The sequence below is a fragment of the Canis lupus genome, chromosome 14, assembly GCF_048164855.1.
Source record: "Canis lupus baileyi chromosome 14, mCanLup2.hap1, whole genome shotgun sequence".
Lineage (NCBI taxonomy): Eukaryota > Metazoa > Chordata > Mammalia > Carnivora > Canidae > Canis > Canis lupus.
Genome location: NC_132851.1, coordinates 38,186,571 through 38,202,046, shown reverse-complemented (window position 1 = coordinate 38,202,046; position 15,476 = coordinate 38,186,571). Strand labels below are relative to the sequence as shown.

The following is a 15,476-nucleotide window of genomic DNA, read 5'->3' as shown; positions in this document are numbered from 1 at the left end:
GCGAGCACTTGCCGAGCATCCACCCTGCGCCCACCCCCGAGTGGACGCTGGAGGCTGGGAGACAGATGGGGAACAGCCCAGCGCGTGCTGGGAAAGGGAGCCCGGGCTAGCATGGAGACGAGCAGGAAATGGGGACCTGCCATCAGTTCTCCACCTGTCCACCCCGGCAATACCCCTGGGGACCCCAATAGTAGACCCAAAAGATGGGACGGGGTAGCCGTCAAGTCCACGAGCTCCTGCACGGCACCTGCTCACCCGTTTCAGCGTCTAATCCCTTCTAATAAAACTGAATGTGTACGCCTTGCGGTAAGACGGCCCTGCCTCTGCCACCGGGGTGGCCAGCCCTGCTCCACCCTGGCCTTGGGGACATTCACTACTTCCTGGAGAGGAAATTCCCCTCTGGCTCAGAGTCTCCTGGCCTGCTCACCGTCTGAGTAGGACAACCTGAGGCGAAGGGCTGGGACCGCACCTGGGGGAGGTTGGGGAGCCCCACAGCCGCGTCCACTGAGGTCACTCAGGCAGGATGGGTTAGGGGTCACACGGGGTCCTTGATGGTGCCCTCCCATCACCCAGAGAACGAGACTCCACTGGTCACTTGGAGTCGGGTCCCAGCTGGACACATGCTTTGGGCACCTGTTTCGAGGGACCCTCTGCTGTGCACGTCTGCTGGGGACCGCGGCGGGCGGCGGGTGGGGATGCAGGGGCTCCGGATCCAGATCCCCAGCCATCTCGCCATCTCTTCCTGCTGGGAGACAGAGTGAGCTAAGAAAGGAGCGGCGTGCCAATGAATTAATGCACGGGGAACTGAGTAGGGAAGATGAGAAAAGACCGCAGCACAAGGAGAACCGTAACTAGTCAGCTCACCAAGCGGCTGTTTCCTACTCTAAGCTGTAATTGCACAGGACTTAAGTGCCTTGAACGTGTGAGCCGCCACGCCGGGGGCACGACAGGATGGATGGGCTGGATCCTGCTCTCCCGTGCAGACAAGCAGAGGAAGCAAGGAGGTGAGATCAACAATCCTGGGGTCCCGAGGTCCCGCGTCGGGTGCTGGCCGCACACACCCCACCCCTCCCTGTCTTCACAACCGTGTAGGACCTGGGCTCTGGGCATCTGGGGGCTGGTCCCAGGATCTTGTGAAGTTAGTGCCCTTCTAGTGGGTCAGTCCATTTCACATGCTGGCTGGAAGGAACCCCATGCTCCAGACCCCGCTGTCTAGGGCTCCTGGGACCTGCTGGGGGGACTCGGGGCTCCTTCCCCTTCCGGGGAGTGTGCTTCACGTCCTGCCCTAGAAGCACTTACTGAGAAGCACCAAATAAGTTTTGGCAAGTGCAAGCCCGTGGGACTGCAGAGCACTTTGCAAGTAGGCTCAGCAAAAATCATGATTTCTGTAAAGATTTTTATTTATTTATTAGAGAGAGAAAAAGAGTGAGCATAAGCAAGGAGAGGGGCAGAGGGAGAAGCAGACTCTCCACTGAGCAGGGGGCCCGATGTGGGGCTTGATCCCAGGACCCTGGGACCACAACCTGAGCCAAATGTAGATGTTTCACCGACTGAGCCACCCAGGGGCCCCAAAATCATGATTTCTAACCGTAAAATGCATCACCCTGTGGCATAAGAGAGGAAGGGAGCGTCTTGGAGCACCACACAAACAAGGAGAGGAAAAGGAGACAGAACCACAGGGATGCACACCCTCACGGTTATGGAAAATGTACCGACGGACCAGTATAAGGAAATTGAATACAGTTCTTAAATAAATGAGTTCATCATCTTTAAGGTTTTACAGAAGGAAGAAATTAGGGCAAATCCGGAGCTTAAGGTCTGTTTGCTGAAATAAGCAAAAAAAAAAAAAAAAAAAAAAAAAGGAAAGTTTTATTTCTAACAGTATGCTAACATATTTTCATTCTGCACAAATGGCCCTAGGTCCTTGCATAAATGAGACCTGTGAGGACCATGGCAGGTTTTATGCACTAGGACAGTACAACACCGCGCATGTTATTTTACTTTATCACATCCAAGGCATCAAGAGTGAGACTTCCAGCCTCCTGAACTATGCTTTGGCTTGTGCTGTTTCTGGGGGTGTCCTGACAGCCGCCTATCACAGAGCCTGGGTGACCCCGGGAGCAGTGACCGAGACAGGGGACAGGACAGGTCCCTGGCTGAGGCCTGGCTCCTTCCCATGGGCCTGGACCTCAGTGAATAATTAAAGAAATAGGGATCCCTGGTGGCTCAGCGGTTGGGCACTGCCTTCAGCCCAGGGTGTGATCCTGGGGTCCTGGGATCGAGTCCCACGTCAGGCTCCCCACGTGGAGCCTGCTTCTCCCTCTGCCTGTGTCTCAGCCTCTGTCTCTCTCTCTCTCTCTCTCTCTGTCTCTCATGAATAGATAAATTTTTTTTAAAAATCTTAAAAAATAAAATAAAACATTTTAATTAATGTTATTTAGTATTAAAACCCTTAAAGTGATCATTAAATATGATGTTGGGACAAACTCTCTGAATTTGCCTGTCCGGTAGGCAGCTGTGCGTCAGCAGAGGCTGGTTCCCGTGCTCATCCTCCATGTAACCTTGGACACAGGTAAATGTCCATGATTTTTCCCGTTTGCAGACACGATGAGTCTCGGAGGGAAGGCACTTGCCTCCACTGCCTTCGCTGTGACCAGCGCGGCCAGGAGCGGCGCTGAGCCAGGTGGGTGGGCATGGCCGGGCTTCCTCCACCCTCTGCTAATCCTGCACACAGAGACTTGGCTTGCTTGGACCATTAGCCTTGTTAAATCTGGCTCAGAAGCAAAGAGCTTTAATTATTCCCCCAGGGGAAATTGGTGCTCCCCTCCCTACCCCAAACCCTGCAGAGGGCAGGCGGAAAATAAAGTAAAATAAAATAAAATAGAACATCACCAATCCATCAGCCTCGCAATGAAGACAGACTGCTGACACCAAGAGGGGCTCGGTGCGGGGAGTTATTAAGCGTGGAATGGGTTGGTTCAAATTAATTGGTTCAGCTGTGACCTCTGGTCCCCGGGAAAGGTTGGGAGTGTTGACTACACAGGACAGGAAACCCAGCCAAGCGGACACAGTAATTGGTGGTGAACTCAGCACCAGCTGGGTGGTCCATGAGCAGAGCCCTTTCCTGCCCGCCCCAGAGCCCTTCAGTGAAGTCTGTCTGCTGCTGCCAATCTGGGGAGGGAACCTGGAAAATCAGTCCAAGGGGCTCCAGACAAGGGGGGCTGCTGGGAACGAGGGTGGGAGCCAAGGAGGCTGTGGGAGCCACAGCGAACTATGGTAATCACCTAAGGAATGGTGGAAATGAGTCATGGAGGGCTGTGGGAGCCTAGGGGTGGCTCTGGGAGCCTAGGGGGAGCCATGGGGGATGTGGGAGCTATGGGGGGCTCTGGAAGCGATGAGGGAGCTGTGGGAGCCATAGGAGGGCTGTGGGAGCCATGGGGGTGCTCTGGGAGCCTAGGGGTAGATGTGGGAGCCATGGGGGGTGTGGGAGTCATGGGCGGGCCCTGGGAGCCATGGGGGAACCTAGGGGGAGACATGGGAACCATGGGGGATGTGGGAGCTGGGGGGGGTTCTGGGAGCCATGGGGGAGCTGTGGGAGCCATAAGGGCCTGTGGGAGCCATGGGGGAACCTAGGGGGAGATGTGGGAGCCATGGGGGTTGTAGGAGCTATGGGGGGGCTCTGGGAGCCATGGAGGGCTATGGGAGTCATGGGGGGTTGTGGGAGCCTAGCGGGGCCGTGGGAATCATGAGGGGTCTGTGGGAGCCCAGGGGGAGACATGGGAGCCATGGGGGGGTATGGGAGTCATGGGGGGCTGTGGGAGCCATGGGGGGTATGGGAGTCATGAGGGGCTGTGGGAGTCCAGGGGGAGCCATGGGAGCCATGGAGGCACTGTGAGAACCTTGGGGTGCTCTGGGGGCTATGGGGTGGTGGTGGGAGCTGGGGGCCAGCATGGGGGTTCAGGAAACCCAGAGCTAGGGAGACACAGCTCCACTGGGTGTAGGGAGTCCCCGGGCTTACTCCTGGGTCGGGTCCAGGGGGCAGCACACCCCACTACCCAGGGTGTCCCCCACACAAGCCCCAGGGTCTGTGTCGCTGCAATGAGGCGTGCACTGGGTCACTCCTGGGTGGCCCCCTGTGCCGGTCTGGCCACTTGGACAGCTCCCCGGGACACTGTCCTGAGGCTGAGCGCTCCCTCTGGCTGGGACGTGGATGTGGCTCCCCCGACTTTAGCGCAGAAGAGGGACAACTTTCTCGTCCCCACAGCCGATCCATGGTCCTCGCTGTGGGGCGACACCCGGGCCCCCCCTGAGTACCGGAGACTGTGGGGCTCTGCTGGCTTGTGCCCTGTACCCCGTCCACTCAGCATCCCACCTCCAGAGCCTGCCCCCCCATCCGTGCTCTGCGGGGCTTGGGCCCTGCTTGCCTCTCCTCTTCCTCAGTGGTCCTCAGGGAGCTCCTGGATTCCTCCCCAAAGCGGGGTGTGGGGGGGACAGCGGCACATCCACTCGCCCCCTCCCTCTCCCCCAGGGGAGCTGCTGTAGCCCCTGCATGGTCTCTCTGGGCTCCCTACCTCACCTCGTGGCCCCGCCCCATTCTCTCCCTGCCCAGGGCCCCTCCCTGGAGCCCCGGCCCGCCCAGAGCCTCCGCTGGCCCCGCACACCCCCACCCCCACACCTGTTCAGCTCTCTGTCCCCTTCCACGGCAGGTCACCCCGGCCACTGGCTGAAGGAACTGGGCTCCTCGTCCTCACAGCCTGCTGTCCTATGACTCAGCGCCCCGGCCGCCTTGCTCTCTTCCCCAGAAGCGACAGCGGGGTCCCTCCCCTCCTCCGGGGACCGGGGACCGGGAGGGCCTCGCCTGATTCGGGAGCAGGCCCGCCTAAGTCACTGCAGAGGGTCCACGTGAGAGGTGCGATGGGGCCGAGGAGCAGGACACACGGTGTCCTGCTGTGCCATGTCCCCTGCTGAGCTGGGCACGGCCGCCTGGCCTCCGTGGGCAGAGTAGGTGGGAAGCGCCTGTCTCTGTCCCCCAGCAAAGCCGGACGCAGCAGGTGGGAAGCGGCCGCGTCCTCGCATCCTTTCCGCTGCCCTAGGCCAGTGGCTCGGAGCGTCCTCGGGCCTCTGGGGGGGTCGGGGCCAGCTGCCAGGCCCAGGGCCTGCATGGGGCGGGGGGGGGGTCAGCGCCAACAGGAGCGCGCCTTTCCTTGCAGGGTCCCCTGTGCACGCTGCTTGCATGGCTCCAAAGGATGGAGGGGGCTGTGGAGTCACAAGCCCCCCTGAATGCTGACCTGAGCTTGCTTCCTTCTGGCCTGTGGGTTCCTGGAGCCCAGGACCGCTCCTGTGTCCACCCCACACTTAGAGTCGCTGGCCAGTGTGTGCTTTGGAGCTTCCGGCATGTTCTTTCTGCCCACAACATCTGACCCGTCTGTGGGTTACCAGACTTCATTCATCTCCCCTGGAAACCTTTCCCGAACTCGAACCTAGATTTCCTTCAAATACGTGCGCACCTGGCTCCCGTGTCTTCTGCATTCATTACTGCCGGCGAGAAACCGGAGGACAGCCTGATTTTTGTCCCTGTAATGTTCTCCTGCCAGAAAGCTGAAAGATGACATTTTCAGTCTTGAAATAAAATAAACGGAAACATAACTGCCAGACCCCGTAGCTGTTTCTCTGATTTCATTTGGGGAAAGGGTGTCCTTTTGACCTCCCTGCTCTGTTCTTATTTCATCCAGGAAAGCTTTCCCCAGTGAGGTTTTGTTTGTTTGTTTGTTTAATTAGGCTCCACGCCCAGCGCAGAGCCTGACGTGGGGCTCGAACTCACAACCGTGCGACCGACCTGAGCCGAGATCAAGAGCCGCCGGAGGCCCCGGGCGCGCCGTCAGCGAGGTTTCGGACACCTGCTCCTGCTCCGGGCTATCGGGCTTCTTCCTTAGAAACATTTCCAGGCTTTGGCAGTTTGGGTTCCTAGTCTCCATCTTCCCAGCTCTTCTCACACAAGACTCAAAGAGTTAGGATTTTTCTTTACACTTGGGGGAAGCACCTGAAGGTGGACACGGATGCGATGACTCTGGCCCCCCTGAGCCCGCGTGGGTTGCGGAGCAGGAGGCGTGTTTGGTGCTCCCCACCCCTACCCCACCCCGCTCGCCGTCTTATCCAGCTTTCTAGGTGCTTCCGTGACATTCTGCGTCCAACCCAACCAGTTTCCCAGTATGTTCTGGCTCAAGTGGCAATTCTTTTCCTAAATTCTTCTGGAATCTTCCAGAGGATGCTATCTATTTATCGAAGTAACAATCGCAAAATTAATGCACAGAGATGCGTGAAACACACATGTGTGCGTGGTGGCGACAAGCGAGGGTCTCTAGAGGATCACCGCCTCGGTGCAGCCGGCGGAAGGGGGGGGCTCCCTCCTTCACCCCAGCCTCTCCCGCCCACCCACGAGGGAGCCTCTGCCCCCCCTTTCTGAAATCGTTTTCCTCCGCCCCTTCCTGACTTTAGCGTCCGCACGTGCATCCTGAACAATATGTTGCTGCCTCCTCCCTGCTCTGGAAGCCCACACAGGCCTTCTTGGGGACGTGCTTTTTCACCCCGCATTACCCGCATTATGCTTGTGGGATTGACCTTGGGTTGTGTTAGCCGTGACCCAGGCACAGAGCGGGTCCCCGATGTGAATGCACCATACTGTGTTTATTCACTTTATTTTGATGGAAGCTTGGGGTTGTCAGGGTTGGGGCTACTATAAACAACGCTGCAGGGGGGGCATCCCGGTGCGGGCGCCCCACGTTCTGAGTTCCCAGAGCTGCCCGTGGCATTGCCAATCCTACACGGTATGGGCGTGCTCAGATTTCCCAGGAAGTCTGGGTTATTTTTCAAAAGGCTTGCCTTCCAAAACGGGGGGAGATTTTCATGGCTTCTCATCCCTGCCTCATCCATTATTTGACATTGTCTGTTTTTTGATTTTTTGCCAACCTAGGAGATATGTAGTGGTCAATTTGCATTTTCCTGGTTACGAGGGCATGTTTTCATATTTATGAGGCTTTGGGGATTTGTGTGCATGGATGAGATGTCTCCTAGAGTCTTCCGCCCGATTTTTCTGTTTGAGAGGAGTTCTTTCTATGTGTAGAACCGTGACTTTGTTGGATTAACTGTAATGCAAATGGGCTCCTCGTTTGTGACTTATTTTATTTTTGATGATTTGATTCAATAATTGAGAATTCTTTAATTTTATGCAAGCAAATTAATAAGACTTTTCCTTTGGGTTTGTGTGTCTTGTGCTTATTTTAAAATTCTTCTTAACACTTTCCAACGGCATTATAGCTTTGCATTTCCTAAGTCTTAAATCCACATAGAATTATTTTTGCATGTAGTGTGAGATGGGGATTCAATCTTATTTGTTTTCTGCCTGGACACCTAATTTCCCAGCACGATTTCTTGGAAAGCCCAATTTTTGCCCTCTGGTCTTCAATAAAAATGGTGATATGCAGAGATGTCTATACAACCGTGGCCTCATTCTGTCCTCTGTGTGCAGTTGTCCAGTCGTGCACCGTAGCCACGTGTCCTAACCTAGAATATAAAAGCCTTGTTGACTAAAAGGACAAGTTCATCTATGTTATCAGCTTTCAGACACGTTGGTGATCCCTGGCCCTTCACATTTTCTTTTTTTTTTCTTCACATTTTTATATGCATTTTAGAATTAGTTTATCATGCCTCACACCCCAAAATTACTAGGATTTGTATTATGGCATTGAATAATTAAATCAGTTTTGGGTAATGGGTATTTTCCATACTCGAACTTCCAAGACTCGCAGGAAGCTGGTTCAATTTTCTCCGAAGTATAGGCATTTCTCCAAATTTTATCCAAAAAGTCCTTGCACATCTTTGGTTGTATTGCTGGTATGTAGGAATGCAATCAGTTTTGATAACTGGTTTGTATCTAGAAAGACCGTTAAGAGAGCATACTAAGTCTAATGACATCTCCACAGGTTCTTTCGGACCTCCCCAGTATTCCAACATGGTTTACTCTCCCTTGCTCATCTGCACACCTTCTACTTCCTCTCTTGGCTACTACATGGACCTCAGCCTCCAGCATAATCTTGAACAGAACAGTGATGCCATGTGTTAATGTCTTTCTCTGGGCCTCAAAAGGAATGCTCTATCCACGTAACCATCAAATGTGTTTCTGCAGTTTGCTATGAATTTTAGTGATGAATGAATGTTGAATTTCCTGAAGTTCCATTTAAGTGTTCCTACCAGTTGCGAGCTCCAATGACTTCTCTTCAGGGTCCCTGCATTCACTTGACTCAGTGACTCAGTTTTGGGGGAAGGCAGGTTGCAGCTTGTCCTGTAATGTCAGCTTTCTGACACATCTAAGAAAAGTCATTGATTTTCTGTTTATTCAAGCTTTTCTTTTTTTTCCTTGTGGCACAAATGGGAGCAACACTTCCCAGATCTTACATCTCCGAGCAGAAAGTGGAGGTCTTTCTTGCCTTCATTTTTGAAAGATATTTTTGCTGGGTATAAAATTTTATTTTGAACTTTCTTATCAACAATTCAAAAATGTTGCTTCACTCTCTCATTGCTTGCATGATTTCCAAAAAGTCCACTGTCACACTCATCTTCTGTATGTGATGTGTCCTTTTTCTCTGACTGCTTTTGAGATTTTTCTCTTAATGGCTGGTTTTAAGCAATTTGATTATAACGTGTTGTTTTCTTCATGCATCTTGTTGAAATTCATTGAGCTTCTGGGATCTGTGGGTTTTACAAGTTTCATCAAATTTGTAAAATCTGCAGGCATTTGTTTTACAAATGCTCGCCTGACTCTTCTCTTCTTCAGGGACTCCAGTTACACGTGTATCAGGCTGCTCAATATCACCCTGCAGTTCACTGAGGCTTTGTGAAATTTTTCAGTCTTTTAAAGAAAACCAAAAACCTCTGTTTTCTTTTGCATTTCTTTTCTCTGTCTTCCAGCTCACTAATCTTTGCTTCTGCAGTGTCTTATCTCCTGTTCATTTTATACAGTGTATTTTTCATCTCAAGCAGTTTTCACCTCTAGAAATGTGACTTGGATCTTTTTTGTACCTTTCATGCCTTTGTTGGCACACTCAGTACTTTCTATACTTTTGGAATATACTGGATACATGTATAATAGTTATTTTAACATCCTTATCAGCTTTTTAAAGAAGATTTATTTATTTATTTGAGAGAAAGAGCACACAAGGAAGGGTGGGGGACAGAGGGAGAGGGAAGAGCAGACACCTTGCTAAGCAGACTCCTCACGGAGCCCAACATGGGGCTCCATCCCAGGACCCTGAGATCATGACCTGAGCTGAAGGCAGATCCTCAATGGACTGAGCCACCCAGGTGCCCCCTTATCAGCTTTTCCTAATATTTGTGTAAGTTTGGAGTGAGCCAATTGATTCATTTTCTCTTCCTTATTGATCATACTTCTCTGCCTCATAATTTTTGGTCAAATTTACTACCCTGTGAGTTTTACCTTGCTGGGTGCTAGATATGTTTTGTATCCCTATAGACATTCTTAGGTTTATTCTGGGACCCAGGTTATGAGGAAACAGGTTCATGTCTTCCTTTGTTAAGGCATCAACAGAGTAGCACTTAACCTAGTGCTAATCAATCTGCACTCCTGAGACAAGACCAGTCTCGAGTGCTCTGCCCAGCTAGAAGGAATCATGAGGTTTTCTGTCTCGCTGGTGGCAACAGCTATTCCTAGTCCTGGGTGCATTTGATGCTGCTACCCCTCATTCTTTCTGATGTTTCCCGGACTTGGGCAGTTACCTGTCATGCACACAATGACCACTGAGTGTGCAAAGGGAACCTGCTGTTCATCACCAGGGCTCACCCTGCATGTAGCCCTCTCCCCTCTGGTACCCTGAGCTGTGAACACCAGCTACTTGGTCTTCCTCTCGGCTCCTCAACCCAGAGAGTCTCCTGGGTTGTCCTGGGTCCCTTTCCTGTGCCATGGCCTGAGAACCAACTGCAGGCAGCAAGCTGGAGAAATCAGGGGGCTCATTTTGTTTCTCCCACTCTCTCAGAGATCCCTGTCCCTATCTGATGTCCAATCTCTTAGAAACCATATGCCATATATGTTGTCTACTTTTTTTTTTTTTTTGGTCATCCCTGGCATATATGCCATTTTTAAAATTTTAATTCAGTGAATTAACATACAGTGTATTATTAGTTTCAGAGGTAGGGATCGTGATTCATCAGCTGCACATAACACCCAGTGCTCATCACATCACGTGCCCATCACCCACTTACCCCATCACCCCAACCCCCTCCCCTCCAGCAACCCTCAGCCTGTTTCCTCTGATTAAGAGTCTCTTATGGTTTGCCTCCCTCTCTGATTTCATCTTGTTTTATTTCCCCCCCTTCCTCTTATGCTCCCCTGTTTTGTTTCTTAAATTCCACATATGAGTAAGATCGTATGATAATTGTCTTTCTCCAACTGACTTATTTCACTTAGCATAATACCCTCTAGTTCCATCTACATCATTGCAAATGGCAAGATTTCATTTTTTGATGGCTGTGTAATATTCTGTTGTGTATAGACTGCATCTTCTTTATCCTTCATCTGCCGATGGACACCTGGGTTCTTTCCACAGTTTGGCTCTTGTGGACATGGCTGCTGTGAACTTTGGGGTGCAGGTGCCCCTTCAAATCACTATGTTTGTATCCTTTGGGTAAATACCTAGTAGTGCAATTGCTGGGTTGTATGGTAGCACTATTTTTAACATACTGAGGACCCTCCACACTGTTTTTCAGAGTGGCAGCACCAGCTTGCATCCCCACAACAGTGCAAGAGGGCTCCCCTTTCTCCGCATCCTCGCCAATACCTATTGTCTCCTGAGTTGTTAATTTCAGCCATTCTGACCTGTGTGAGGTGTATGTCGTCCACTTTTTAAGTCATCTTTCAGATGAGGCAGTGCATGTAACCCTATCCTGCACCTGCAGCTCTGCTCCCTCTTCATTCCTATTACTGTTTGTGTATGCCCTTTCTCTTCACGGTCACTTTCACCAAAGATTTGTTACTTTTACTGATATTTTCCAAAGGAAAATATCTACTTTGTTGACTCTCTCTTATCCGGTTTCCTATTTCATCAATTTATCTCCTTATCTGTATTATTGATTTTATTGTTCTATTGTTCTATGTTGGGTTTATTTTGCTATTCCCCCCCCCACTTCTAATGATGGATGCTTTATATATACATTCTCTCATGGTGAAAATGGGTTCCAGAGAGAGTTTGAATTTGCTACTGTCAGGATCTGGAGGACCCTATCAATCCTTAATTTATTGTCCTGAGGTTTTTAAGACCATGGAGGTAGTATGAATCAGGCTGTAAACCCATGTTGGGGCTGCTTGTGGTTCAAGCAATTTCCTTTTTATGCCATAGTCTGAGTTGGTTGACTTTGCAATATGCCAGGGAGAGGGCCTGGGTTTGTGTCTGGCTCACCTTGACGCTGAGTGTCAGGTGGGGCATCCCCTGCCTGGCTCTCTCTTGGGTGGACCTGAGCCTTGCTTCCTGTCCCCCTAGACCTTGAGGTCTGAAGCACAAAGTCACATGGGCCTGTGCCCTCTGCTCACCTCTCCACATCCCCTTCCACATTATGTGAGGAGCTGAGGGGGTTCTTATGCACCCAATCACAGATGTTCTCAAGAAGGGCTTTTCTTTCTTTTTTTGGTATATATTTTTAAATATTTAAAACAATTACCAAGTTTGCCATTTTACCAAAAGTCAAGGTGACTACATTTCTTTTCTGTGAGCATTTTCATGTTGTCATTTTGTCTTCTTGACTCAGCCTCAAATTGTAAGAATCTACTTTTTCTGCTGTATCTGAAATGTCTTGCATTCTTTGATATCTGCATTTCACAAGCAATCTTGCTCCCTCTTAGAAAGTAAGGCGAGGCTGCTGCCCGCCTCGCATTACCGGAGAGCTAGCGCCCGTCTCCCTGCTCACCTTCACTGTGCCGCGTGTTCTGTGCTGTGTCTTCATTGACCATTCATCCCGAATTCACTGTAATCTTGCTTCTTCCTGCAGAGCTCCATGAACCTCCTTGGTCAGACCCCAGGAGGCTTCTTGCTGAATTGCTGAATCCAGGAGACTTTTCCATTTCTGCCTCGGCTCTTGGCAGCACTGGCCCCTTTGAGCACTCTCTCTCTCCCTCTCTCTCTCTCTCTGCACTGTGGCTCTCTCCCTTCTCCTGGTTCCCCTCCTACCTCTCCGAAGACTTCCCCCTCAGGTTCTTCCTCTGATAGGCTTCCCTGCTGGTCCTTCCCTGCTGGCCCTTCAGAGTGCCATTCCCTGGGGTCCTGCCAGCTGTCTCCAGGGCTGCAGCCCCACCAGACCTCTGCCTTGCGTGACTCATGTGCAGCCAAATCCTCAAGGCTGCCCAGAGTCTCGTGTACAGCAGAGCAACCCTGTCCAGTAGTGCGTGCCTCCCATGCCCGCTATCACCATCTGACCTGCCTGTCCAGTTACGTTCCCCTTCCCAACAGTGGGCCCTCTGTCTCTGGCCCAAGCATGCCAGGAGCCCCTGGACGCTTCTTCACTCTCCAGCTCCATGTGCCTCTATCACCATCACATGCCACCGACTCGCCACCCACTTCTGGCCTCCCCTCCTTGATGGGCTTCGCATCAAGTCAGCAGCCTCCTGAGGTTCCTGCTGTGTAACCAACCACACGGATCCATTTTCTGCAGGCAGCTCTGCACGTGGCAGGACTATGAGTCCCAGAGACCTCTGGGCACCAGGGATACAGGCTGTCGCTGTCCCCGCTCATCCACTGCGATGGTTCTCAGATATGTGTGTCCTTGGCAACCTGCTGCCTTTGGTCTTGGCCTTTTCCTTGGTTTTCCACATTTTGCTCCTTGTCTGTAGACCCTAGTCACGATCTTGGGCTGTCTCGAAACACACATCAGCTCACCCACCAAAGAGCCCTGAATTCAGCTGTGATGTTTGTCTGTGTCCTTGTCCTTCCCGAGAGTGGTGCAGGATCCTTTCCTCCAGCAGGGAGCACAACTCTTGATCCATAAGAGGTGCTTAATAAATACTTGCTGCTTGCACGAGTGAGTGGCCCAGAGCCCCCCTGGAGCTGGGGGTGCAGCTTGCTGCTGACCTTCCTCCCTCACCTCCCCAGGCCTCCTCCCAGCTCATGTCCCACACGGCAGCTGTCAGAAGACCAGCAGTGTTGTTTATCGAGGTCCTGCTGTGAGTCAGACTCGCCACACAACCTGCACATGCAGTAGTTTATTTAATGATTTCTAACACCCTGAGAGGAAGACGCTCCACCCCTGTCACCAAGTGGCCAAATGACCTGCTCCGGGTCCCACGGCAGTGAGCCTGAGTACACGTCATGCACCGCCCGCCCCAATGCTCTGCACCTGTGGCTGCCCTGGGGCCAGGCATGGGCAGGATGCACACCTGGGCCTCCGCAAGCTGAGGTGAGAGCATTTGGCTTCCTGTCCACCTCTCTGGCTGGTCGGGGAGTTTCACACAGTCGTCCATACAGGCTGGGATCCCAGCACCATGATGACACACAGGGGCCCCCAAGCTTCCGTCATGAAACACACCAACGAATGGAACATTCTACGAGGTTTCGGGAATGGGTCTGAGAGACCAAAGAGACAGAAAGCAGCAGGTGCGCGACACAGACCACATCTTTAAACCTCCCACCACCTCCCACAAGCCCCAGAAACTGCCCTTCGGCTATTAAGTCACCAGAATGTAATCCATACAACAGGCTCATTTGTAAAACAGGCAACAATAGACGACATCGGTGTCTAATAAAAACAGCTGCCCTCCGCCACCGTCTCCCCCGTCCTTGCCTACCTCCGTCAGCCCCCTGTAGCCCGGGTGGCTGGATCTTCCAGTAACTGCATTTATATTTCAAATGAAATTCTTCGACCTCTATTTATAACTTGTGTTCTCAGTTCTATGCATCATCAATTGGCCTCTACAAGCAGAGATGAGACTTCAGCCTCCCATCCCCTCGCTCCCCAACCAGATCATCGGTATTTAGTTCCTGAGACTTCACATACGTAGTTAGGCTTTGGGTCCTTCTCCACCAGACTCAGAAGGCGCCAGCTGACTCCCAGGGCACAGAATGAAGATGCTAGCACGCGAGCCCTGGCTTGTCCACAGCGACCTCCGTGAGGGCTGAGGGTGGGGCTGCATCCAGGCGCTCGCCGAGCTGCGATCGAGTCCCCGTGCTTTGTCCCCAGGTTGAGTCTCAAACTGGAAGCCAGGGTGCAATGCTCCCACTGTCACGGCCACTCAGACGCCGCCTGCAAGACTCCGCATGGGGCCCACGGGCTGCATCTCCTTTCCTGGGAGCTTCTCTGTTCCTCCTGGAATTTTGATGTCTTTTTCTTTAACACGTCTTCATTTTTCCCCCCAAATCTTCATCCGTGAAAGGTTCCTGTGGAGTTCTCCTACCTGCCCCTTGTTACTCCCATCCGGGGCCTCCTGCCGCCCCATCCCGTGTGGACGGCCAGCTCTGGGTGTCCAATGGTGGGACTGCGGTCCTGGGGCCTGCCCCCTGGCGGTCCCGAGGTTTCTTGGAGAACATCCTCGAAATGCAATAGAGAGTGTGTGGGACGTACATGGTCACGGCTTTACTCACTTGAATACGGCAGGAAAACAGGAGATAACTTAGAATCTGTGTGTTTCAAACCTTCCCATTGCCCACTAGCTGATAGGCGGGAGGGCCGCCCGTGGAGCGCAGGGTTTCTGGTGGCCTGGGGACGCCGCCCCGTTGGCACCTGCTCTGTGGGGAATGTGTCACTGGACACAGCTGTGCCCACCAGCTGATCTCTCGCCTAGGACCTCTCTCCTCTGCAATGGAGTTGAGTTGTTGTGACCATCTCTACAGCCCACAAAGCCTAAAACAGAGACCACTGGGTGCATTGTCCAACAGAAATTCTAGACAATGGTTAATGTCCTTTGTCTATGTCGTCCAAGATGGGAGCCACTGGCCGTGACTGGCTACTGACCACTCGCACTGTGTCTAGTGCAACTGAGGAACTGAGCTTTTAATTGCAGCCAATTTTAATTAATTTTAGTTCAAACAAACTCCACATCTAGCCAGAGGCTGCCGCGTGGGATGGCTTGCCGGTGGTTGAGACCGGGGGCAAGCCTTGGGGAATGCTGGGAGGGTGCCTGCACGCAGGGCCTGGATCTACACTCCGGGTGTGCAGCCCCGTCCTGCACCCCGGGGCACTCGGCTCCCTGCCCAGAGGTGTGGGGAGAGCGGGTGCCCACCACCTGGATGGAGGCAAACGTCAGGAGGCCGGCGCAGCCCCCTTCCCGGGCCACGCTGTTCCAGACGGCGGAGGTGGTGCCTGAGCTGGAGAGCTGGTCGTGTGGAATTCTGGGGAGTAATGCTGTCTGTCCACCACCCCTGAGCAGAGTGACAGTGCACAGGCCACTGCTGTGACCACCAGCGTCCTCCTGGGCGAGACGCAGA

At 52.5% G+C, this 15,476-nt stretch overlaps 1 long non-coding RNA gene across 1 annotated transcript; it reads left to right on the top strand.

The window, feature by feature from the left end:
* The first annotated feature begins 482 nt into the window (after positions 1-482).
* Positions 483-7,482, top strand: LOC140603443 (uncharacterized). The gene is made up of 3 exons (XR_012006430.1): positions 483-1,004; positions 2,603-2,683; positions 5,779-7,482. It is a non-coding gene; the product is annotated as an uncharacterized lncRNA (long non-coding RNA).
* The last annotated feature ends 7,994 nt before the right edge of the window (positions 7,483-15,476 follow it).